The following is a 27,033-nucleotide window of genomic DNA, read 5'->3' as shown; positions in this document are numbered from 1 at the left end:
ATAGAGAGAATAGCATAAATAGAATAGAATAGATGGAATAGAATAGATGGAATAGACTAAATAGAATAGAAACATAGATCAGAATAGATAGCTAGACTAGAAAGATATAATAGAATAGATAGAATAGAACAGATAGAATATAATATAATAGATAAAATGGTATTCTATCCATCCATCCATCCATCCATCCATCCATCCATCCATCCATCCATCCATCCATCCATCCATCCATCCATCCATCCATCCATCCATCCATCCATCCATCCATCCATCTATCTATCTATCTATCTATCTATCTATCTATCTATCTATCTATCTATCTATCTATCTATCTATCTATCTATCTATCTATTCTATCCTATCTATCTATATATATCTAGGTCCTATCAAAGCTAATCAATCTATTCAATCCATACTTTCTATACTTCCCAATTTATTCTATCTTAAATATTTTTACCAATCTACCCTCTCTAATCAAAAATTTTCAAAAATTTTCAAAATAGCAACAATTTTCAAAATAATCAGAAAAGTTCAATATTTTTAAAAATAAAAAAATACAAAGTCATCAAAATATGAAAATTTTTCAAAATTTCAAAAATTTAAAACATTTCCAGTTTAAAAAAATTTCAAACTTTTATAAGGTTTACAAAAATTTTCAAAACTCTAAAAAGTTAAAAATTTTCAAATATTTTCAAAATTAAAAAAAATTTAATTTTCAAATTTTCCAAAAAATCCAAAAATTTTCGAAATTCAAAAAAAGTCAAAGTGAACTATTAAAAATTTTTCAAAATGTTAAAAAATCCTCAGAATTTTCAAAATCTTAAAAAATATCGAAATTTTTAAACATTTTCAATATTGAAAGATTTTGAAATTTTCAAAATTTTTAGTTTTTCAAAACTCAATAAACCGAATTTTTCAAAATTGAAAATTTTTAGAATTTTTAAAATTTTGATAATTTTGAAAATTTTAAAAATTTTTTGAATTTTTGAAAAATTTTGAAATGTTTTGTAATTTTAAAGTATTTTGAAATTTTTTTGGATTGTTGAGGAAATCTTGGAAATTTTGAAAATTTTGAAGTTTTTTTTCATTTTGAAGAACTATGAAATTTTTTGGAATTTTTAAAAAAAATTGAAGATTTTGAATTTTTTTTATTTTGATATTTGAAAATCTTGAAAATTTTAGAAGTGAAATTTTTTTAATGTAGAAATTGTTGAAAATTTTTGGAATTTTGAAAAATTTTTAAATTTTGAAGTTGTTTTTAAATTTTGAAAATGTTTAGGAAATTTTGAAAAATTTTGAAATTTTTTTGAATTTTGAAAAAATTTCAAAATTTGAAAAAATGTGGGATTGATGGAATAGAATAGATAGAATAGAATAGATACAATATAATAGCTATATTGAATAGAATAGATAGTCTAGAGTAGATAAGAATAGAATAGGTAGATTGAATAGATAGAATAAAATAGATAGATAGAATAAAATGGAATAGAATAGATAGATAGATTAGATAAACTAGAATAGATACATAGTATAGAATAGATAGAATAGATGGAATATTATGGATAGATTACGTAGAATGCAATCTATGTAGAATAGAATAGATAGATTGGTACGTAGAATAGAATAGATTTAATAGAATAGATAGAGGAATAGGGAAAATAGAATAGATAGATAGAATAAAATAGATAGAGTAGATATATGGAATAGAGTAGATAGAATGGAATAAATAGATAGAACAGAATAGAAACAATAGAATAGTTACATAGAGTTGATTAAATAAATAGGATAGAATAAATGGAATAGAATAGATAGATAGAATAGACAAATAATTAGATCGATAGATACATAGGGTAGATAGATAGGATAGATAGGTTGGATAGAATAGGTTAGATAAAATAGGAAAATTAATTTATATTGAATAGAATAGGCAGGATAGATAGAATAGAATAAATAGAATAGGATGGAATAGAATAGATAGAAGAAAGCAGATATATAGAATAGAATAGATAGTAAGACTAGAATAGATAGAATAGAATAGATAAACAGAATAGAATAGATATAATAGATGGAATTGAAGAGATAAATAGAATAAATAGAGTAGAATAGAATAGATAGATAGATAGATAGATAGATAGATAGATAGATGGATGGATGGACGGACGGACGGACGGACGGACGGACGGACGGACGGACGGACGGACGGACGGACGGACGGACGGACGGACGGACGGACGGACGGACGGACGGACGGACGGACGGACGGACGGACGGACGGACGGACGGACGGACGGACGGACGGACGGACGGACAGACAGACAGACAGACAGACAGACAGACAGACAGACAGACAGACAGACAGACAGACAGACAGACAGACAGACAGACAGACAGACAGACAGACAGACAGACAGACAGACAGACAGATAGATAGATAGATAGATAGATGAAGTACATATATATTTAGATAGAATAGAATAAATTAGATAGGATAGAATAGATAGAAGAGAATTGGATAGTTATAATAGAATGAGATAAAGTAGAACAGACAGAATAGAATGGGACAGATAGAATAGAATAGAGAGAATAGAATAGGATGGATAGAATAGAATATATAGAATAGTATATTTTAGATAAAATAGGATAAATAGGATAGAATAGATGAGAGAGAATAGAATAGATAGAATAAGATAGATAGAATAGAATAGATAGGAGAATAGGATAGGTATAATAGAATAGATAGAATAAAATAGGAAAACTAGAATAGAATAGATAGAATAGAACAGGATAGATAGGATAGGATAGATAGAATAGAATAGATATGTGATAGATAGAATAGAAAGGATAGAATAGAATATATAGAATAAAATAGCTAGAATAAAATAAATAGAATAGAATAAAATAGAATAAATGGTATAGATAGAAAGGATTTAATAGGTAGAACAGAATAGATACAATAGAATAGGTGTAATAGAATAGAGAGATGGAATGGAATATATGGAATAGAATAGATGGATAGAATAGGATAGATAGAATAGAATAGGTAGAATAGAAAAGATAGATAGAATAGAATAGATATAATAGATAGAACGGAATAGATAGAATGGAATAGATAGAATAGAATAGATAGAATAGAATACATAGAATAGAATAGATAGATAAAATAGAATAGTTAGAATAGTATAGATAGCGTGAATAGAATAGAAAGTATAGAAGATATAGGTAGAATTGAATAGATAGAATAGAATGAATAGAAAAGGTAGAACAGAATAGATATAGAGAATAGAATGGAAAGATAGATATATAGATAGATAAGATAGATAAATAAGATATGTTAGATAGGATAGGATAAATATAATAATTAGCATAGGATAGAATAGATAGTATAGACGGAATGGAAGGAATAGAATAGTAGAATAGAATAGATAGATAGAATTTGAATAGATAGAATAGAATAGGTGGATAGAATGGGATAGAATAGAATAGATAGAAAGAATAGAGGTGATAGAATAGATAGAATAGAATATATAGTTATAATAGAAGAGATAACATAGAATAGGATAGATGGGATAGAATAGGATAGATAGAATGTAATAAATAGATTATTATAGGATAGATAGAATATAATAGATAGAATGGAATAGGATAAATAGAATAGGATAGAATAAAATAGATGGAATAGAATAGGTTAGAATCTATTAGATAGAATAGAATGAATAGAATAGAACGGAGTAGAATAGAATAGAATAGAAGAGATAGAATAGAATGTAGTAGAATAAATTGAATAAAATAGATAGAATAGATTAGAGAGACGGGAAGGAATATATGGAATAAAATAATTAGAATAGGATAGATAGATAGATAGATAGATAGATAGATAGATAGATAGATAGATAGATAGATAGATAGATAGATAGATAGATAGATAGATAGATAGATAGATAGATAGATAGATAAAAAAGGTAAAAAGGTAAAGGTATCCCCGTATCATGCTATGAAGGCACTTGGGGGGCATGGAGGTAGAGCCCCATGCTTTTCATGAATGAGGTGGTGTTGGCACCACGTTCTGACCGCCTTTTACCCCCGGGAAAGACCCGGTACTCAATTTTATAGGAGGCTGAGTGAACCTCGGGGCCGTTCTGAAAGTTGGGCAACGAGAAAGAAATCCTGTCACCACCTGGGATCGAACCCAGAAACTTCCAATCCGTAGCCAGCTGTTCTACCAACTGAGCTACCCGGCCGCCATAATATATAGATAGAATCAAATAAATGGAATAGAATAGATAGATAAAATAGAATAGATAGTGAATTGAATAGATAGAATAGAAAGGATAGGTAGAATAGAATAGATAGTATAGAATAGATAGAAAACATAGAACAGAACAGATGTAGAGAATAGAATGGAAAGAATAGAACAGATGGATAGAATAGAATAGATAGAATAGTATTGATTGGTAGAATAGAATAGAATAATAGAATAGATAGAGAATAGAATAGAGAGAATAGACAGATAGATAGAACAGAATAAATGGAAAAGATAGAATAGAATGCGTAGAAAGAATGGAATAGATAGAATAGACAGAATGGAATAGATAGAATAGAATAGACAGATGGAATAGATAGAATAGAATAGATAGATTAGAATAGATAGAATAGAATAAATAGTTACAATAGAATAGATAGATAGAGTAGATATAGAGAATTGAATAGGTAGAATAGAACAGATGGAAAGAATAGACATGGAATAGAATAGATAGAATAGAATAGATAGAGAGAATAGAATATATAAAATTGAATGGATAGAATAGAATAGTTAGAATAGAATAGATAGAACAGAATAGATAGATAGAATAGAATAGATAGAATAGAATGGGATAGATAGAATAGATAGAATAGAATAGATAGAATAGCATAGATAGGTAGAATAGAATAGATAGTTGAAATATAATAGATATAATAGAATAGGAGTGATAGAATGCAATAAATAGAATGGTGTAGGATTGATAGAATAGAATAGATAGAATGGAATAGGATATATGTAATAGGATTGAACAGAATGGATAGAATAAAATAGAATAGAACAAAATAGATAGAATAGACTAGATAGAGTAGAATAGAATAGAATGGAATAGAAGATGGAATAGAATAGATAGATGGAATGGAATAGATGTAATAGAATAGATAGATGGAATGGAATAGATGTAATAGAATAGATAGATAAAATAGAATAGATAGATAGTATAGACAGAATAGAATAGATATATAATATAGAATAGATAGTATAGAATAGATAGGGTGACTAGAATAGATAGAATAGAATAGAGAGTTAGAATAGATAAATTGAATAGATAGTACAGAATACATATATGAAATAGAATAGAAAGAATAGAACAGATAGATAGAATAGAAATAGAATAGATAGATAGAATAGAATAGATAGAATAGAATAGATAGAATAGAATAAATAGAATAGATAGAACAGAATAGATAGATAAAATAGAATAGATAGGTAGATAGTATAGATAGATAAAGAAAATAGATAGATAATATAGAATAGATAGTATAGAATAGATAGGGTGACTAGAATAGATAGAATAGACAGATAGATTAGATAGAATAGATGGTACAGAATAGATATAGGAAATAGAATAGAAAGAATAGAACAGATGGATATAATAGAATAAATAGAATAGATATATAGAATAGAATGCATAGAATAGAATAGATATAGAGAATAGAATAGATAGAATAGAATAGATAGTTAGAATAGAATAAATAGAATAGATAGATAGAACAGAATAGATAGATGGAATAAAATCGATAGAATAGAACAGATATTTAGAATATAATAGGATAGATAGAATGGAATAGATAGAATACTATTGTATCTATTCTATTCCCTATCCTTTTCTATCGATTGTATTCGATCTATCTAGCCTATTTATCTTTTCTATCCATTTTATTGTATTGTATGCTATCTATTCTATTCTATCTATCCATCTATCTATCTATCTATGCTATTCTATCCTATGTATCTATATATCTAGGTCGTATCAAAGCTAATATATCTACTCTAAGCTAAGTAGTCTACCGAAACTAATATTTTCAATCTATACTTTCTATACTTTCCAAGCTATTCTATCTTATCTAATCTTACCAATCTATCCTCTCTAATCTAAAAATTTCAAAATCTTTTAAAATCCAAAAAAATTTCAGAATTATCAAATTTTCAAAATGTTTAAAAATTCATAAATATTAAAAAATTTTTCAAAATTCCAAAATTTTAAAAAATCTCCAAATTCAAAAAATTTCAAACTTTTCTAAAGATTTCAAAACTTTCAAAAAACAAAAAAGTTAAAAATTTTCAAATACTTTCAAAATTAAAAAAATTTAAATTTTCAAATTTTTCAAAATTTCCAAAAACTTTTCAAATTAAAAAAAACGACAAAATCACCCATTAAAACATTTTCCAAATCTTCAAAATTTCTCAAAATTTTCAAAATTAAAAAATCTAAATTTACAAAAATTAAAAAATATCATAATTTTAAAAAATTTCAATATTAAAAGATTTTCCAATAATTTTCAAAATTTTCAAAGTTTTTTCAAAAACCAAAAAAATATTTTTCAAAAGTGAAAATCTTTAGAATCCTTAAAATTTTGTTAGTTTTTGAAAATTTTAATATTTTTTTTTAATTTTTGAAAAATTTTGATAATTTTGACATTTTCTGTAATTTTAAAGTATTTTGAATTTTTTTTAATCCTTAGAAAATATTGAAAATTTTGAATTTTTTTTAAATTTGAGAGATTTTGAAAATTTTAAAGGTTTTTTTAATTTTGAAGAAATATAAAAATTTTTGGAATTTTTTAAAAATTTGAAGATTTTGAAATTTTTTGAATTTGGAAAATTGTTGAAAATTTTTGGAATTTTGAAATATTTTTTTAATTTTGAAGTTTTTTTAATTTTAAAAATGTTTTGGAATTTTTGAAAAATTTTGAATTTTTTTTTTAATTTTGAAAAAATTTCAAAATTTAGAAAAGTGTTGGATTGATAGAATAGAATAAAATAGAATAGAATATCTAGATTGAATAGAAAAGATAGTATAGAATAGATAAGAATAGAATAGATAGAATAGGTAGAATAGAACAGATAGATATAGTAGAATAGATAGATAGAATACAATAGATATATAGATAGTATGGAATAGATAGAATAGATAGAATATAATTGATAGAAGATATAGTTAGAATGTAATATATAGAATAAAACAGAATAGAATAGATAGATAGAATAGAATAGATAGATACAATAGAGTAGATAGAATGGAATAAATAGATAGAATATAATAGATAGATAGATAGATAGATAGATAGATAGATAGATAGATAGATAGATAGATAGATAGATAGATAGATAGATAGATAGATAGATAGATAGATAGATAGATAGATAGATAGATAGATAGATAGATAGATAGATAGATAGATAGATAGATAGATAGATAGATAGATAGATAGATAGATAGATCGATGGGTGGGTGGGTGGGTGGGTGGGTGGGTAGGTAGGTAGATGGATGGATGGATGGATGGATGGATGGATGGATGGATGGATGGATGGATAGATAGATAGATAGATAGATAGATAGATAGATAGATAGATAGATAGATAGATAGATAGATAGATAGATAGATAGATAGATAGATAGGTGGGAGGGTGGGTGGGTGGATGGATGGATGAAATAGATAGGTAGACAGACAGACAGACAGATAAATAGATAGATAGATAGATAGATAGATAGATAGATAGATAGATAGATAGATAGATAGATAGATAGATAGATGGATGGATGGGTGGGTGGGTGGGTGGGTGGGTGGGTGGGTGGGTGGGTGGGTGGGTGGGTGGGTGGGTGGGTAGATAGATAGATAGATAGATAGATAGATAGATAGATAGATAGATAGATAGATAGATAGATAGATAGATAGATAGATAGATAGATAGATAGATAGATAGATAGATAGATAGATAGATAGATAGATAGATAGATAGATAGATAGATAGGTGGGTGGGTGGGTGGGTGGATGGATGGATGAAATAGATAGGTAGACAGACAGACAGACAGATAAATAGATAGATAGATAGATAGATAGATAGATAGATAGATAGATAGATAGATAGATAGATAGATGGATGGATGGATGGATGGATGGATGGATGGATGGATGGATGGATGGATGGATGGATGGATGGATGGATGGATGGATGGGCGGGCGGGCGGGCGGGCGGGCGGGCGGGCGGGCGGGCGGGCGGGCGGGCGGGCGGGCGGGCGGGCGGGCAGATAGATAGATAGATAGATAGATAGATAGATAGATAGATAGATAGATAGATAGATAGATAGATAGATAGATAGATAGATAGATAGATAGATAGATAGATAGATAGATAGATAGATAGATAGTGCTGGAGACATTTAAAAAAATATATAGAAACGTGAAAAAGAAATATACTACCAAATAATGTTAAAATATTCATCAAGTCGATAAAGAGGATTTGCGTTCAATTTATTTTTGAGTGATCTTTTAAATTGAAATTGAAAAGAAATTTCCTTTATATAAGAAGGTAATCTATTATAAATTCTTATTGCAACCGTATCAAAACTCTTTTGAGTAATACTATATTTATTTTTATTAGGATAAATGTTATTTCTATTACGAGTGGAATAATCATGTAGGTAACAATTAGTGGTTGAATTTTAAACAAATTTTTTTCACACAAAGAAGGCAGCTCAAAAGATATAACATAGGCAAATAAAGTATACCCATTTTAATAAAAAGTGTTTTACAATGCGATCTTACAGGACCTCACAAATGATTCTTACAGCTCTCTTCTGCAAAATCAGAAGTTTAACAGTGAAGCTATGATTCCCCCACAACAGGGTTCAATAACTGAGATGACTTTGAATAAGAACATAGTAAATCTTCAATAAAGAAATTGAAGCTAGACTGTGACTTAATAATCTTAACATGAAAATACCTTTGCTAATTTTATTAGCAATAGGATTTATGTGCGTACGCTATCCCAAACATTATCAATATGAATACCAAGAAACTTACAAGATTTTCCAAAATCATACCCTAGACGATGAATATTAAGTTTAATATCAAATATTTTCTCATCATTTCATTTTAATTTATTAGCATTGCACCACTGCAGTATTTTATCCGTAGTTTTGTCAAGTACACCTATTAGCAGGGAAAGGATTTATATGTAAATACATATTTACTTATAAAGCTAATATAATTTATATTTTGCATTATCTTTATGTTTCACAATGTGTAGGGTTGAAAAATCCTACTTTTATTTTCCATATTTTTCCATATTTTAGAGTTTAGTACATATTTTCGTTAATTTCCATATATTTTCCATATTTCATATAAAACAGTCCATATTATATTAGGTTTAACAATAAAACAAAACAAAATTCCATTAACTTTTAAAAATACATTTCAACAATAGAGATTTAAACACATGTTCAGTAATCCCTTTAACATCAGAGTTATTTGAAAATTAGCAGTCCTATCAACAATGGGAAAGTAAGTTACAAAACTGTATTAATTTAATTTAAAATTTTTAACAGACTTCAGTTGCAGATGCAGTAAGAGCTAAGGTGGACACTGTACTTTCAAAAAACCCTGGATATGAAGAACTACAAAAGGTTGTTGCTGTGATGAGTGGTGAATCAACAGTGAAGATTAACTTGGACTTATCCCCAGCAGACATTGTGAAATTGAATTATGTACCAGTTACTTCTTGTGACGTCGAACGCTCTTTTAGTCAGTATAAATCTATCCTCAGAGACAATAGAAGAAGATTCACTTTTCAGCACTTGAAAGAAATGTTTGTAACCTATTGTTATGGTAACAGACAATAAAAATTGTGTTTTGTTGAAACTACATTGGAAGATAAGGTACGTCCATTATATTTTTTGTTTAGTTTGATTAAAATGTACCAATATTTAACGTACATAGTAATTTTTTTATAATTTTAAGTCCATATTTAATTCCATATTTTGGTAAAAATCCATATTTAATTCCATATTTTGGTAAAAATAACTACATATATATTTACATATTTCATATATTTTTAGTCCATATAAATCCGTTCCCTGCCTATTAGAATATCAGTAATCATATTGATCACAGTCATGGCCAAATCATTAGCAAAAAGCTAAGTACCAATGCAATCATTCTGTACATTAGGAGATAAATCATTAATATATATAAGAAATAATACTGGCCCAAGTACAGAACCCTGAGGGACACCATGCTTGACTATCTTATACTGAGAAGTGTTACCATTAAAACTCACAGACTGATATCTATCATTTAAATATGACGTTAAAAGTTCAATACTGGCATTATCAAAGCCATAAGAAGCCAGCTTATGAAGAAGAGAGCTGTGGCAAACTGTGTCAAAAGCCTTTGAAAGATAAAAAAATTCTACTGTAGATAAAATTACCACTTTCAAAACCATCTAAAACCATTAATAAAATCTGAAACCATATCTATAGTGCTACGACCAACTCTAAAGCCATATTGAGTTGGAGGAAAAAGAGAATTATTTTCAAAGTAGTAGGTAATCTGCCTATTAAGCAGGATTTCAAAGACTTTAGACATAATGGGCACAATACTAATAGGTCCGGAATTTTTAAAATCAAGTTTGTCACCCTTTTCATATATAGGAATAACCTTCACAAATTTTAACATATCAGGAAAAGTACAACTACCAATAGAAAAGTTAAAATGTAGATATTTTACACATTCAAATATATATAAACTAGGAATAGTTAATATGGATAATTGTTTAAATAAGGGTTTACAAGTCAGATAGAATATAGAGGAGGAAGTAGAGTAAAAGATGAGAAAATAGGGGAGAAAATAAAGGGAAAAGAGTGAAAATAGAGGAGAAAATGAAGGAGAACATACTGTAGAAAATAGAGGAGAAATAAAAGAGAAATTACTGTAGAAAATAGAAAAGAAAATAGGAGAGAAAATAAAGGGTAAATGGAGGAGAAAATTGATAGGAAAATGGAGAGGATAATATAGGAGCAAATAGAGGGAAAATAAAGGGAAAATAGACTGAAAATAAAGGGGAAAATAGAGAAGAAAATAGAGAGAAAATAGAAGGAAAAATATTTGGGAAAATATAAAAGAAAGTAGAGGAGAAAATAGATGGAAAATAAAGAGAAAACAGGGAAAATAGAGAGTAAATTGAAGAAAAATATATGAGAAAATAGAGACAATGAAGAAAAGGGAAAATAGAGAGAAAGTAGAGGGAAAATAAAATAGATAAACAGTTGAAATAGAGAGGAGAAACTTAAGGGGAAAAAGAGACAAAATAAAGGAGAAAATAAACGAAAAATTCAATCTAAAATAGAGGAGAAATTAGATAATAGACGAGAAAATAGTGAATAGGACAAATAGAGAGACAGAATGGAAAGTGAATAGAAAAAAATATAGGGAACAGGCCGAGAATAGAGAGAAATAATAGGAATATAGTGTGAAATAGAGGGAATAGCTTGAGAAATAAAGCGGGAAATAGAGAATTTAGAGGGAATAGACAGAGAGCGAATAAAAACAGTATTAGAAGGGGAATTGAGAAATAGATGAGATTATAGGGAGAAATGAGAAATAGAGAGGGAACAGGGAGAGAAATAGAGAGAATGGGTGAGAAATTGAAAGGCAATTGAGGGACAAATAAAGAGAAAAATAGAGATAAATATAAAGGTAATGAGAGAAATTGAGAGGGGAAGTAGAGATGAATAGAGAGGGAATAAAGATGGATGGAGAGAGAAATAGAGAAGTAATATAGGCTGAAATAGGGAGATATTATATAGAAAGGGAGACAACAGAGGGAGAAATAGACAAAATAGTGAGAGAATAGAGAGAAATAGAAAAGGAGAGACTGGAGAGTGAAATTCAGTGGGATTAGAGAGAAATAGGGAGAAAAATAGATTGGGAAGAGAAATTAAGTGTCAAAAGATGGAGAAATAAAGAGGGAATAGAGAGAGAAATAGACAGGGCTAGAGAGAAATAGAGAAGGAATAGAGCTGCAATAGAGAGGAAATAGGGAGACATAAAGGTTGAAATGTGAGGGAATAGAGGCAAAAAGAGGGAAAAATAGAGAGAAATAAAATATAGGAAGGGAATAGAGAGACAATAGAAAGGAAGCAGACAATAGAAATGGAAATAAGGAAATAGAGGGTATTACATAAAGAAGAGAGAAAGAAATACAGGGAACAATGCGATGGAATAAAGAGAGAAATGTAAAGAAAATAGAGAAGGATTAGACGGAGAAATAGAAAGAGAATGGAGAGAAATGGGGAGAAATAGAAAGAGAATTAGAGGTAAAATGAAAGGAAAGAGAAATAGGGAGAGAAATAAAAGCGGAATAGAGAAATAGAGACGGAATAGAGGGAGAAAGAGAGAATAGAGTAAAGATAGAGTAATAGATGGAATAGAGAGAAGTAATGAGAGAAATAGAGTTGAGAGACAAGTGCAGAGAAAATACAGGGGAAAATAGAGAGAAATAGAAAGAAAATAGAGGAAACAGAATAATATAGAGAGAAATAGAGAATAGAGATGGAATAGATAAATGTAGAGAAATAAAGTGGGAACAGAGAGAAATAGAATAGAGAGAAAAATAGAAAGAGAAGGAGACTGAATAGAGAAGTAGAGAGAGAACAGGAAGAGTAGAGAGAAATAGAGAGGGAATAGGGAAAATAGAGGGGATGAATAGGGAAATAAAGAAAATGAGACGGAAGAGGAAAGAGAGAAATAACGTATAGGGAAATTGAGAGGGAATAAATTGAGAAATAAGGAGGGAATAGAGTGTGAAATAGAGAGGGTATAAATGGAGAATTGAGATAGAAATGGAGTGAATCGAGAGACAAGTAGAGAGAAGTAAAGAGAGAAGGAACAGGGAAATAAAGAGAGATAATACATAGAGAGCAGACAGAGAAAGAAACAGAGGGGGAAATAGGAAGAGAAATAGAGAAATAAGGAGATAGTGGAGTTAAGTAGAGACAAATAGAGAGGGAACATAGAGAGAAGTAGAGAGATTGGAGAGTGAAATTGAGTGTCAATAGAGGAAGAAATAGAGTGGAAGATTGAGAAATAGAGAGGGAATAGATAGGGAATGTATGGATGGAAGACAACGAAATGAAACGTTGTGAACATGAAGAGAAAAATAAAACGTAAATCACACGCATGTAAAAAGTTGAAAAATATATTTTAGATAAACCTTGCCGACGGATTTAGAGCATGCCAAACATTACATTCATACGGCAAAGTTATCATAGCCTTCCGTTAAGGTACATATGCAAAAGGGTCCACTTTTCCTACAATGGTATGTTAAATGAGGTCTATGATCGAAATTTTTGACCAATTGGAACCAAAATAAAGAAAAAATAAAACTCACGCCACAATATTCTAAGGCATCAGAAGCATGGGTTATATGAAACAAAGTTATTCAGGTGATGACGGATGGAAAACAATTAAAGAACATTTACAAGTAAGTACATTACCTCAGAAAGATCCTCTTCTAGACCTGTATCTGCTGAAGAATGTTGCACCAACATCTCGCCCAACAGATGCAGCTTTGAAGGAGAAGCACTTCTCTCGTTTCCAGTTGCAGCAGTAAATTGGAAGTTGTATCTCCTGTGATTTTATTGTTTTGTCTGTTTCACTATCTAGGCTATTATGCACGTATTTAAGATGACACATTGTCAAACTGAAAATTTCATGGAGTGTGCTTTGAACCATAAACTTTGAAACCTACATAATTATTTTCTGGTTCAGTTAAAGACTGCCGAATTTTATTTACAACACAAGACAGTATTGGAACTCTATTTCTATGATCTATGGTTGTCCAAGAATTTATTCAGCTATTAAATTGTCTATAAGCAATGTAATGCGACGTTGTGTTTGAGGGGTTTTGTGAGTTTAATAAACGTCTTTTAACTTTACTTTTTGTTTTCAGGCTCAAATTATGTCGAGTCACATTTAAAATTTCTACATCTAAAATTAGTTTGTTAAACGTGGAATTATAAATAATTATCAATTTTGAGTAACTTTACATTATATAATTCCAGGTAGCAAACGCTGTCATCATCGTTCGGCATTCCATGACATTTAGAGCACATACAGCAGTCATATAGTGGATGAATACGCTTATCTGGGACAACTAATCTCTTTCAAGGACAGAACAGAAAAGGAAATAAATAGAAGGATCTCCCTGTCCTGGAAGGCATTCAATCTGCTTGACAAAACCTTAAGGAGAAAAACTAAAATACAGGCACTGGAGACCTGTGTTTATCCTGTACTACTTTATGGGTGCCAAACATGGTCGCTAACAAAGAAACACAGGACCAAACTACAAACGTGTCAAATGAAAAAGATGCGCAAAATTATGGGCGTATCACTGGAGGAGAAAATCCCAAATGCGACACTGTACCAACTAGCAGATACGCAGGATATCGCACATGCAGCCATTACATCCAAATGAAAATGGGGTGGACACGTGGCCGGGCTACCAGGCGACAGATGGACATACCGAGCTACCATGTGGGACCCCCGTATAGGAAGGAGACTTCGGCGCAGATGGACAGACTTCTTCAGACAGCAGGCAGGTCAACAATGGTCCAGAGAGGCAAGAGACAGAAGAAAGTGGAAACTACTCGAGGGACATTTGTGCATAGACAAGAAGTTGTGAAAGGCAGTGAGAGAATCATTGTTAAAGAAATTCAAGTTCTTAGACTTAAATATCACGTCTAACGTGAACTAGCTCATCAGGTTAGACAAATAGAGCTTTCCCTTATTTAAGGAGGCCTTTGCCCTTCATGGGACACAATAGGCTATCTTTATCTTTATCTTTACAGCAGTCATGTCAAGCTAGGTCACTGGTGGGAGCAGTCACAGGTTTGCCACAAACTCGGGCCCAGAGCATCTCGTGCTATGACTGGTGGAGAAGCAAGAACTTCTAGTCCCAGAAATGGTTGCATCTAAATCCATACACATGATCCGCGCTGAATCCCCTACTTTGCGTAGATTTTTTAATATAGAATGGGAGAATCTGTTCTTATATAGGCTTGTAGCAAACAGTACTTATTTATAAAAAATGTGCAATATAAAACGACATTACGAGTTGAAACATAATGTGGACTATGAAAGATTTGATAAAGAAGAACGAGTTGGTCTAGTAAAATAGATAAATATGATGTAAGTAGTTCACTGACCCATGAGATATTACACTTATTTGTCTACCAAGTTAAATGCTATTTAACGTAGTTGCACAGTATTAAAGGTCATACTGATAGTACATGTAGGCCTATTTATTATTGTACAATCCCAAGAGGAAACTAAAAATCTGTTTCATAGAATCATAGTTAATATTATGTAAAAAGGCGTACAGTAATATACGTAATATTATTGACCAGGACCTGCATTTCGATGATTCAAAGAAATATAAGATTAATCATTAAATTGATACTAAAATTTGAAGAATAATAATAATAATAATAATAATAATAATAATACAAATGAAATAAGTAAAAGAATAAGTTCTATCTGCCTTTTATTTGCGGATAACCTCAAAATCTTTCGTAAAAATAATAGTTTGGCTGATTGTCAAATTCTTCAAAATGATATTAATTCAATTATTGCACTATGGTCTGTTGAAAATGGAGTGAAAATTAATCAATCTAAAACTTTTGCTATTTCGTTCTCACGGAAAACTACTTCCCTAAAATTTAATTATTCTCTTAATAAAGTCCTAATTACTAGGAAAGATAATATTAGAGATCTTGGTGTCTTACTTGATTCTAGATTATATTTCCATGATCATGTGCAATATATTTATACCCATTCATTAAGAATGCTTGGTCTAATTAGATCTATAACTTATTCTTTTTCTACGCCTATGTGTTTATTAATTTATTTTATACTATATGTTGGTTAGATCCAAGCTTGAATATGCATCTGTTGTATGGAACTCCATTAATTCGGCTAAATTGGAAAATATTCAAACAAAATTTATTTCCTTGTGTTCTTATAGAATTTCACCTAATTCTGATGATTATAAATATGAGGTTAACTGCAAGTATTTTAATTGCTGTAGTTTATTTGCCAGACGTCAAGATCTTGATTATTTATCTTTCTGGAAAGTCATTAAGGGTGATATTGACTGTGAAACCTCCCTAAGCAATATAAGTCTTCGTATTCTGCTAAAGGTTTAAAATTTCGTAAATTTTTGTACAATAGAAATTCTAAATCTCTCTCTCCGGTATGTAGATGTATAAAATATGCTAATTTGCATGGATTGAACTTGGATCCATTTAATGTGTAATATATACTTTTGGAGTTTTATGTCAGTTATTAATTTATGTTTTTTTTTAGATATGTATTAAATATTATTCTCGTTATCTTTTATATCATTTGTATTATATTCACTTATATGATTCCATCCCTTCATTTACAATTACAATTATTTTTAATTGTTATTATTTTAATAAATATTTCTGTGTACTTTTACTGTAATTTCTATCATTATTAATGTTCTTGTTATGAAATTGTCATGTGTTGAACTTTTATTGACCCCTGGCTGTTGTACAGCACATTAAATATTAGTAAATAAATAAATAAAAATAAATATTATTACATTTGTACTTTATCTTAGAATATTCTCCACTTATCAACTTTCACTCTCTGTCTGGCTTATTGAAGATGATCAACAATCAATAAATGAGTATATATGGTTTTAGGCCTGGTTATAATACTACGAATGCAGTATCATATCTTACCAAGCAAGTATTAGAAACTTTTGAAAATGGAAACTCACTTAATGCAATATTTTGTGATCTTAGTAAGGCATTTGACTTTACTGAACACGACATTCTTGTAGCAAAATTAAAATATTATGATATTACAGATAAAGAACTTTCATTATGGAATTCATATCTTGTTGGTAGAAAACAAGATCAAGTGTGCAATGTCAAGTAAAAAGATATTAATGTCATGTTTTATGTTTCTTATAAATGCAAATTTATTTCAGAATTGTTTTTTTTTATTTATATAACCATATGTAATGTCATATGATAGAACCAGAACATTTTGATAACTAAGATACTGTTCTGCTTTGTTTTTTTTTGTCTCATTTAAATATTTATGTTATTTATTTCAATGATATATGTTATTCAAAGTTACGAAATCTTTCCACGCCGACCAAATGCTGTTTCGAGAATGACGAACGTGTCTCGAAGCGCAGCGACAATGACGAACCGAGACTCGAAAGACAAATGCAGTGAACACAGCGAGAGAGAGCGGCAGTTAGTTTCGTTCATCTCTAATACACGTCATGCTACAAATTTTCATGCATGTCACCCAAATATTTTCTGAGTTATACCCTTTTCTTCTAAAAAAAAATTGGGGCATATTGGACACTAAATGAACTTATAAAAGCAAGTGCGTAGACACACATTGAATGCTCATTCGAGTGCAATTTAATGTATTATTATTTTCAAAATCTATCACCCCGTACAAATATTAAGTACTAGCCGTACCCGTGCGCTCCGCTGCACCTATTAGAAAAAAAATATAAAGTAATTACATAATTAAAATAGGACGTTTGATCCAGGGAACATTCGTGTTTGATAGAAGGATAAATCGTTTAATATCTTACTTAATTTAAATTGTATTTAAATAATTAAAATGCGGTCATTTTGTTCCAGAGAGCTATCATTTGGTGCAGTGACAATTCCTTTCACATGTTTCTTAATTGTTATTACATGCAACCATAGCTTAATGAAGATTGACATATTATTTAATGTGTATACTTTATATTACTTGCTATATGTTTCAGAAGTTACTGTAATAACATTGTAGAATTATGTCCATCTAGAGAAACTACACTTTCCAATGGTGAAATAATAATTAAACAATTAAGTAGCTTCCGATATTACTTCATACAAACACAGAAACATTCTCTTAGGCTATGTTTAATAGCTTTCGATTGTTGTTGTCCAAGGCCCCTTATAGACGAAATCATTTGTTTCTATTTCAGTGCAGTGCCTTAGATGGCGTTGTTATTGTAATTTTAAAACTCATTTATCTCATTAAATATCAGTCCTATCAACATTTGGTATAGAATAAAACTTATCGTAAAGTAATTTTTAAGAAATTTTTGTTATGTAATATTTTTCACGAAAATCAATAATAAGCGAGGTATTTCGATTTATTTAATTCAGGCCTCCTTATAACCCCCCTTTTAAATAACATATTTTGAATGCCATATAGCCTAAAATCTAAGTTACAACTAACTTAATTTATATTCCAATTTTCATATAAATCGGTTCAGCCATTATCGCGTGGAAAGGTAACAAACATCCAGACAGACAGACAGACATACAAACAAAAATTTCAAAAAAGCTATTTTCGGTTTCAGGATGGTTAATTATACATGCTAACACAAATTATTTTTGGAAAATCGAAAATTAGCAGAAAAATTTATTATTAGTATAGATATGATCTAGAAAAAAATTTAGTATCTTTGATGTACCTAGAAAAGCACTAAGAATCCATATTTTAGAAATATATCCTTAGAATAGGGAAAAAATATTATTTTGTCAAAAGTTATTTCTTTAATATTTTAGTACCTATTGTTAAACAAATTATTGTTTAATTAAAAAAATAATTAACATATAAAAAATCTGATACTCTAATTTATGGAACATGCAGTAAAAAATTCGTGTTCCTAGCAACAAACTTGTAAAAGCCTTTACACTTCGAACCTAAAGAAATGTGCTGAAAAAAAGTGTGAGAAAACAACTTGTACATTTTGCATGGAATTGAAGTACAAGAGTGCAGCCATTTATATAGGCTATTGTAATTTTTATGCTTTCGAGCGCCGCAGAGCATTGAAATTTGCTCAACATATAAATAAGAGATTACTGATTCATTTTTACAACAAAATGAAAATGCGAGTTTTGACTGAAAGTGACCAAATGTCACCCATCACCCCACTTAATATGAATTCGACACGGCTAAGAAGCTAGTTCAATGTTTATTAATCGCTAATCGTGTGATTGATAGCGTATAATTGGCATATGTCTCCCAATTAGGTGTCAATTATTGATATTATCAGTGCAGATAATTGAATATATTGTGATGCAGTGGTTAATTACCAGTGTATTGAAGTTCGGATAATCCAGAAGTAGGGGCCTAAACTTCTTTATTGCAATATATCGCATAAATTCAAGGAGTAAGTAAATTCTAATCTTTGAACACAAATTTTATGTTAAAATAGGCATTATAAACACAGGATAATTAATCAGAGATTCTGAAATTATTACGGGATGACAACACACGATACTTAAATGGGACTTACGGAATCTAAGAAGTATTTAATTGAAATGAGTATACGAAAAAGAAATGTGTTATTTGTTTATCACAATACAATTAAGTCACGTACAGTATAATAATAATAATAATAATAATAATAATAATAATAATAATAATAACAGTCCAACCAGTTCTGCAATCTTGGATATTTTCTTGTATGAAATGAATAGCTAAGCGGAAAATCGTTACAAACACCAGATTGAAATTTTACAGGAACAGAATAAGAAATAGTCTACTTAAGCTACGGTTGTTTACGGCGATCATCGCTTGACGCACATCGTTGGCGATTATAAACGCTGGCGATGATCGTTAGGAAGTGGTTTCTTTATCAGCGTACATCGGTGTCAATTCTCATTTGTTTTGCTGCCATAACTCGATCCAATATTTTTACATGACCCTCTCTAAATATCGATTATTTAACATGTATGCGACGATGTGCGCCCTGAATTTGCTTCAGAAGCAACCTCCAGCGATCTGCGTTGGCGATTTTACCGCTGTAAAGAAACCGTACGCATTCATTTTAACTGCTAGCAACTCCAGGCGACAATCGTCAGCGATGTGCGCCCAGTGATGATCGCTGTAAACAAACCGCAGCTTTAATGCTCAGGATTGTAACATTTTCCCACAACCTTCTAGATTCTACAGCCGAAATTAAAGGTTCTACTCTCATTCTCAACCAACAGATTTCACTAAAATATAAAGAGAAGTACGTGCAACCTCATTATATTAAAACATTGCAAGAGGAAATAGAATGTTGTTTGCAACATGTTTTCCTCTTATCTATTCAAATATATCTATTTCTGTTTTTATTTGGTAATACGATTTCTAAACTTGTCCAGTCTTGTGCACCTCTTTACACTTCTGAGAAATTTTATTCCTGATGACTGAATTTGATATGCATATTTTTGTTTCATTGTGCACGACTCACAACCATACCATAAAACTAGGACTGCTAATGTTTTATACAATATTAGTCGTGTCTCTTTGTCTTCTGTTTTAAATTCCGGCTTATCGTGCCACAGATGTTTTGAAATCCATGTAGTTTTCTAGTAACGTCATCATTGAAATCGTAGGTAATATCGCAGTCCAGGTATTTAAAATGTTTGACTTGCTCTAAACAAAATATGGATAAATGAGTCATTGCGCAATTGACTAATTGGGTAATAATGTAATTAGATAATTGGGTTATTTGGTAAATGTGTAAAGGAATAAATAACTAATTATGAAACTGAATAACTGTGTAACTGCGTAAGTTTTGTAAATGGGTAATTGCATAATGTGGTAATTGGATAAATGAGTAAATGAGTAAGTTACCTGTGTAATTGGGTAATTTTAACTGGGTAAATAGATAACTGTATCATTGAATAATTGGGAAGTGTAAGTAACTTTAGAAATTTTGCAATTCGGTAACTGGTAATTCGGTAAATGTGTAATTAGGCGCGAGGGTAATTGGGTAACTGTGTATTTGAGTAAGTGAGAAAATGATTCAATGAATACTTGTGGAATTAGGTAATTGGATAACTGGGTAAATGTGTAACCGAGTAAGTGTATAGGTGAGTAATTGGGTAAGTGGGTAAATGAGTAACTAATTGGCTAATTCATAATTTTGTGGGTAATTTTTTAAGTAGCTAAATATGTGAATGATGAAATGAGTAAGTGACTGGGTATTCGTGTAAATGTGTGAATGTGTAATTTATTAACTGGGTAATTTTATAATTTGTAAATTAAATTATCGATTGAATGGTTAATTGTATAATTGGCTATTTGATGATTAAGTACTTATGGAATTCGGTAAGTTGGAAAAGGAACAAACGAGTAGATGAGGAATAAAACCATTGGTAAGTGGGTAAATGAGTAAATGGGTAAGTTAGTAAATGAGTAATTGTATAATTGTTTGTGTAATTGCGTTATTGGATAATTGTGTAATTGGGTAAGTGTGTAGTTTGGTAAGCAGGAAAATGGATAAATCGAGGGTTCAGCGTGAAATTAACGTCACTACAAAAAGTGACATTTTTAGGTTTTTACACCAATTGATAGTAATTCGTTTTTCTACTTGGTCACAAAAAATCTTAACTCAGTTCCGAACAGTTTTGTATATAATGCAATTCGTAACTACAAAACATGATGGTATAGTTTATGTGAAATAAGCATATTGCCTGTTAAGAATTTTGTTGTCAATAAAACATCAATTGTAATTACGTTAATTTCACATTAAACCCTTGAAATGCTGAAATGGATTATTTGAGTATTTGTGTAAATGAGTAATTAGGTATTAGTGTAGTTATGTGATTGAATAATTGGGTAATTTGGATAATTTAGTAGAAGGATAAAACAGTAAACGAATAAATGTGTATCATAATTGGGCTTTTGGTTATTCTACTATGTTCTGGAACTTGAAGCTTGACGTTTTCAACGTTTCGGAACTACATAATATGTTCCATCATCAGAGCAGATAGGTGACACTAGGAGAATCGCTTACTCTGTTTGGCGACTGGTGTGACTCTTTTCCTTTCTTGTCAAATGGTTTCATCGTGGCTAACGAGAAAGACAGGTTACGGTGCGACGTCACATTCTTAGTCATAACATGGCCAACATTGAACAAGTTTAATATGACTTTAATATAACAATTCCTTTGTTTTTTTTTTTTAACTTTAAACATGTATTCGGCGATTGTCAAGATTGGCATGGTTACACCACAGTCTAGTATATATAGTCACGAAGCTCGAGTTGTGAGGGTGCTAGGAACACTAGACTGTGCAGGTACTATTTCGCATTATCTGTAATGAGGCGACAGTAGCGATTCTAGTGGTTAGCAACTATCTATGGATGCATATTTACTACGTATTGAGCTTCGTGACTATATATACTAGACTGTGGTTAGACCATGATAACCACGTGACTCTGATTCGCACCATAGCCTGTCTTTCTCGTTAGCCACGGGTTGCATCATGTGACGTCACTATCCAATGCATTGTGCCGACCACTGGTCTAACAATCATAAAAACTCGTAATAGTGAGTGCTGTGCTGCAGGCTTATGATATGCTATTGACTTCATCAGTTCGAGGTTCTCTTTATCTAAATAGTAAACAGTTTTTAAAAAATGACAGGCGATTCATACAATCCCTGTAATTGTGTGAAGTTTTTATGTTCTGTTGGGTGTTATTGTAATAATCTGGGTCGATTTCTAAAACACGAACGAAATCGTGGTTCCAAACCTCGGCTTTTAAACCGTGATCGAGGTCTGAATCCTTATGCGATTTCTAAAACGAAGTCAATATGTGGCTTGAGAAGAAACCGAGGTTCGTGGGTTTTATATATGGCAACGCAGCTAAGAATCGATTTTTATTCCTGATAAACAGTCGATATTAGTATGTATTTGATTTTTTTAATCCCTTTATGTTTGTTGGGTAATTCTTGATGAATAATTGAGTCATTAATATTTCTTTTATGTTTTTTAGTAAGAAATGAACATCAGGATTAATATTTTTATTCAATTGCATAATTGTTCTCAGCTAAGTTATTGTTATATTTACTAATTTAAAGAATATATGCGCATTTAAAATACTAGCATTACTTAGTATTTCATAGGAAACGGATTTTTAGATACCAGAAAGATATTTATCAAATCATTAGCACAAGTCCAGCGTTTATGTTGTAATTTGTCATTTGTTCATAACTACTACCAACATTAACTACCTGAAAACCGGTTCCAAGGAATTAATAACCTAAATATAAACTGGATTAAAATTTCAATTGAAACTAAAATGTAGTATGGTTCTACTTTCACATATAATAGGCCCCAGCACCATATAAGTTAAAATAAGAAGACAAAATCACGTTTGCTTCATATCTTGTAGGCCCAGATCAATTTCTAGTATTAAATAGAATGTCCAAAACTACTGTAAAGACTAAAAATTATGTTATAGGCCTATCATCCTATTGACATAAAGGTATAATTAATATAAAATATTATATCTTATTTTTCTCACAGCAACAAGAAGGTGTAAAAAAAATGGTCAACCTGCCGCCTCTTGCATTTCGTTGCAGATTGTTACTTAGCATTTTTGTTAAATTATGCGTTGATTCCTTCGAAAATTGAAATATCCGCCTGAAATTATCGTCGTTATCTAGTTACAAAGAATTATTTCTGTCTCTCATTAATCTAATCTGGGGATTTAACACTCGTAGACGCAAATTTTCCTTTGATAATCATCCAGTTGATCTACTACTTCCATCTTGTATACATGAAGCCATGGTTTTAAACCTATCTCACTCGTGGTCTCTGCTTCAGACCATGGTTTCGAGCCATGGCTCAGAAAAATGAAAAAGACCTCGTTTTATAAATCCAAACGCGGTTTAATGCCATGGTCGTGGTCTAGACCTCGTTTTAGAAATCGACCCTCAAAGTTTTAAGGATTCTTAGTTGTAGGGATGGTGAATATGGTTTGAGACTGAAATAAATTTAACTGAATTTACATATTGCATTATTATTGATTTTTTCTCCTTTATTTCTTTATATCTGCACAATCATTTACAATGGAATTAATGTGATACATCTCAATTGGTTTATCGAAGAGCCGTATAGTTTCCAATGATAGGATCTTAACTTGAGAGGCAAATTTTAATATACACAATGGGCCAAGAATAGGGCACAAAATTATAAATACTCTATTTTCGGAAATACATAACATTAATTTATAATGAATACACTGTTGGAAAGAGTACACTTTAAAGATGAGCAGGACTTTTTATTATGATTTTTTTTAGGCTCAATTGAAATCTTATGGAGGTCAATACACAATGATGCGAAAAATGTGATTTTTGAAGCCAATTTATTACTTAAAAATGCATATTAATAACAATTAGTGATCTTTCATATAATAAAAAATAAAAAATTATGCTCTATGTGACTGCCATTTGCCCGCACAACTATTTGTAGGCGTCTTCTCCATTGTTCAATAGCACTGGATATCTGTCTTTGATCAAGCCGGTCCCAACATTCAAGAAGACGTTGTCTTAAATATTCAATATTACGAGTTCATGTTTTGTAGTAAAATGCTTTTTGTAGTTGACTCCATACAAAATAGCACATAGTACAGATCTCGTTTGAAACTCCAGCGGAAACCATCAGAGTATCTGAGAAATGCGATCTTTCACGTAAAAATCTCTCAGGAGGGATATCATGTCCGTATCTTGCTAATCAATCGTTGTACACTTGAAACATACCATTCTCGCTAAGCGTAATTCCTTACAATTTGACGGGCAGATTTATCATATTATTGGTGCAACTATTTAATGAAAATCTTGTCTTCGTTCGTTAAGCGACCCATTATTCACAAAAAGAGAATTCAAAACGGAAGAAAACAAATGATGATAGCACAAAAACCGGCTTGGCCTGCTGAACTCGTAAGACCATAATGCTTAGTTCGGCATAAACGATCGATTTTGCACTGCCTTACAAAAAATAATGTTTAATAAATGGTAAAAATTAAATATTACAGTACTTTCCCGGTCTACAAGCCTGTGAAATAAACTTTCAAGTGAAATCATTACCTTTTTGGAATATAACCATTTAAATTTTTGTGCCTTTTTTTGGCCCACTGTGTATATATAGTCACAGTCTAGTATATACAGTCACGAAGCTTGAGTTGTGAGGGTGCTAGGAACAATAGATTGTGCCGGTACTATTTCGCATTAAATGTAATGAGGCGATAGTAGCGATCCTAGTAGTTAGCAACTATCTATGGATGCATATTTACTACGTATTGAGCTTCGTGACTGTATATACTAGACTGTGATATAGTTTCCAATGGTAGGATCGTAACTTGAGAGACAAAGCTTAATATAAAAAATAAATTAAATAAAAATGTAAATAGGGCCTATGTACAGTCGAACTTTATCTCGAAGTGCTTTCGGAAACAGATAACGCTTCGACTTATCGAAGATTCGAGGTATATAAAAAAACTTTCCAATACCATAGATTGTTATCATTAACCCTCGACATTTACCTGGATACTTTTCTGACCCCAAATCAAATTTTATTAATACATATATCCATATACTCCGAAACGTTCCAATAATCTATATTTGCTATGTTCGGTTATTTTAATTCCCTTTACAATAAAATTAAAATTATTATTTAATAATTATATATTGATTAATTTTTTTCATGTTGATTGCTTGGGTTCGTGGATACCCCCAGCTATAGAACATGTCTTTATATTGTAGTTACAATTATTTTCCAGTGATAATGTTTTGTTGTGAACAAAGTGAACATGTATGGTAAAGTTGCCTAATTCCGTGATACGTTTTTTTTTTTTTACTGAATGTCACGGGATTGGGTATCTTGCTAGTAAGTGCATCGATGTCTCAAAAGTAGGGGAAAAATGCACTCTTTCGAGAAAGATGTCTGGCGCTATAGTCGAACGGCAAAGCTTTGACTGACATTTTGTTTTAAAAAAGTATCACGGGATTAGGAGTATCACAGAAATAGGCAACTTTACCCTATTTTGAAAAGTGAACAAATCAAGTAAAAATAGCGTAAATAGGCTATGGATAAAATGTTGTAGATTCAAGAGTAATTATTGTTTTGTAAAATTAGCTTCTTGTTCTTTCTACTGCAGCAGCTGATGATACTAAATTAATTAATTAATTGTAATAACATAATAATTAACACTTGATACAATAACAATTTTCTCTTTGTGTTTTATTTCCAAGGCAAGTGAATGTGTTCTCTGACAACTGAAAAAAATAAAAACAGTGATACAGAATAACCTGCCACTAAACTAATTTAATTAATTAATTAATTCATTGTTTAAGCATAATGAGTAACACTATATGAAATGAAAACTTTCAATTTGCTTACACTATATACAAAAATGCAGTAACCTATAAAATATCCTACCGGGTAATTAATAACAACAGATATTCTTGGGGTCAAAAAATACTCCAGATAAGTAGCATGAAATTCTAGAGCACGTAAGTTGCGAGGGTTAATGACAAGTATCACATCTTAACTTTCAACATAGACAAGTCGAGGTTGTCCATAGCTCTCTTTACTTTTCAGGACGGCGATTTTAGCAATTCATAACAAAGTTAGAGACATGCCATTATGTCCTCACAGTGGTGTTCATTGTGTTATACCGTTACAGTACAAATATCTGCATGTGGGGTGTTCAGAGCATAAGGGAATCAAGTCCACTTTTGGTGAATTGTGAGATATTTCGTCTGCACATACCTTAGATGAGGCTACTTTCAGAGCATAAAAGAATCATGTCCTCACAGTCTTTGGAATGGTGCAGATGTTTGAAATCACACTCACCTTTAATGGGTTATTAACTATACATAAATACTTTGGGCCATATTCATAGACATTCTTAGCACGGGCTTCGGGTGGATGATCAGCGAACTAACGTTTTTCGTATTCATAAACCAGTGTTAGCGATATGATATGATATGATATGATATGATATGATATGATATGATATGATATGATATGATATGATATTATATGATATGATATGATATGATAATATGATATGATATGATTTATGATATGATATGATATATGATATGATATGATATGA

Source organism: Periplaneta americana, chromosome 13 (assembly GCF_040183065.1).
Source record: "Periplaneta americana isolate PAMFEO1 chromosome 13, P.americana_PAMFEO1_priV1, whole genome shotgun sequence".
NCBI classification, from domain to species: domain Eukaryota; kingdom Metazoa; phylum Arthropoda; class Insecta; order Blattodea; family Blattidae; genus Periplaneta; species Periplaneta americana.
This window is presented reverse-complemented; position numbering follows the sequence as displayed.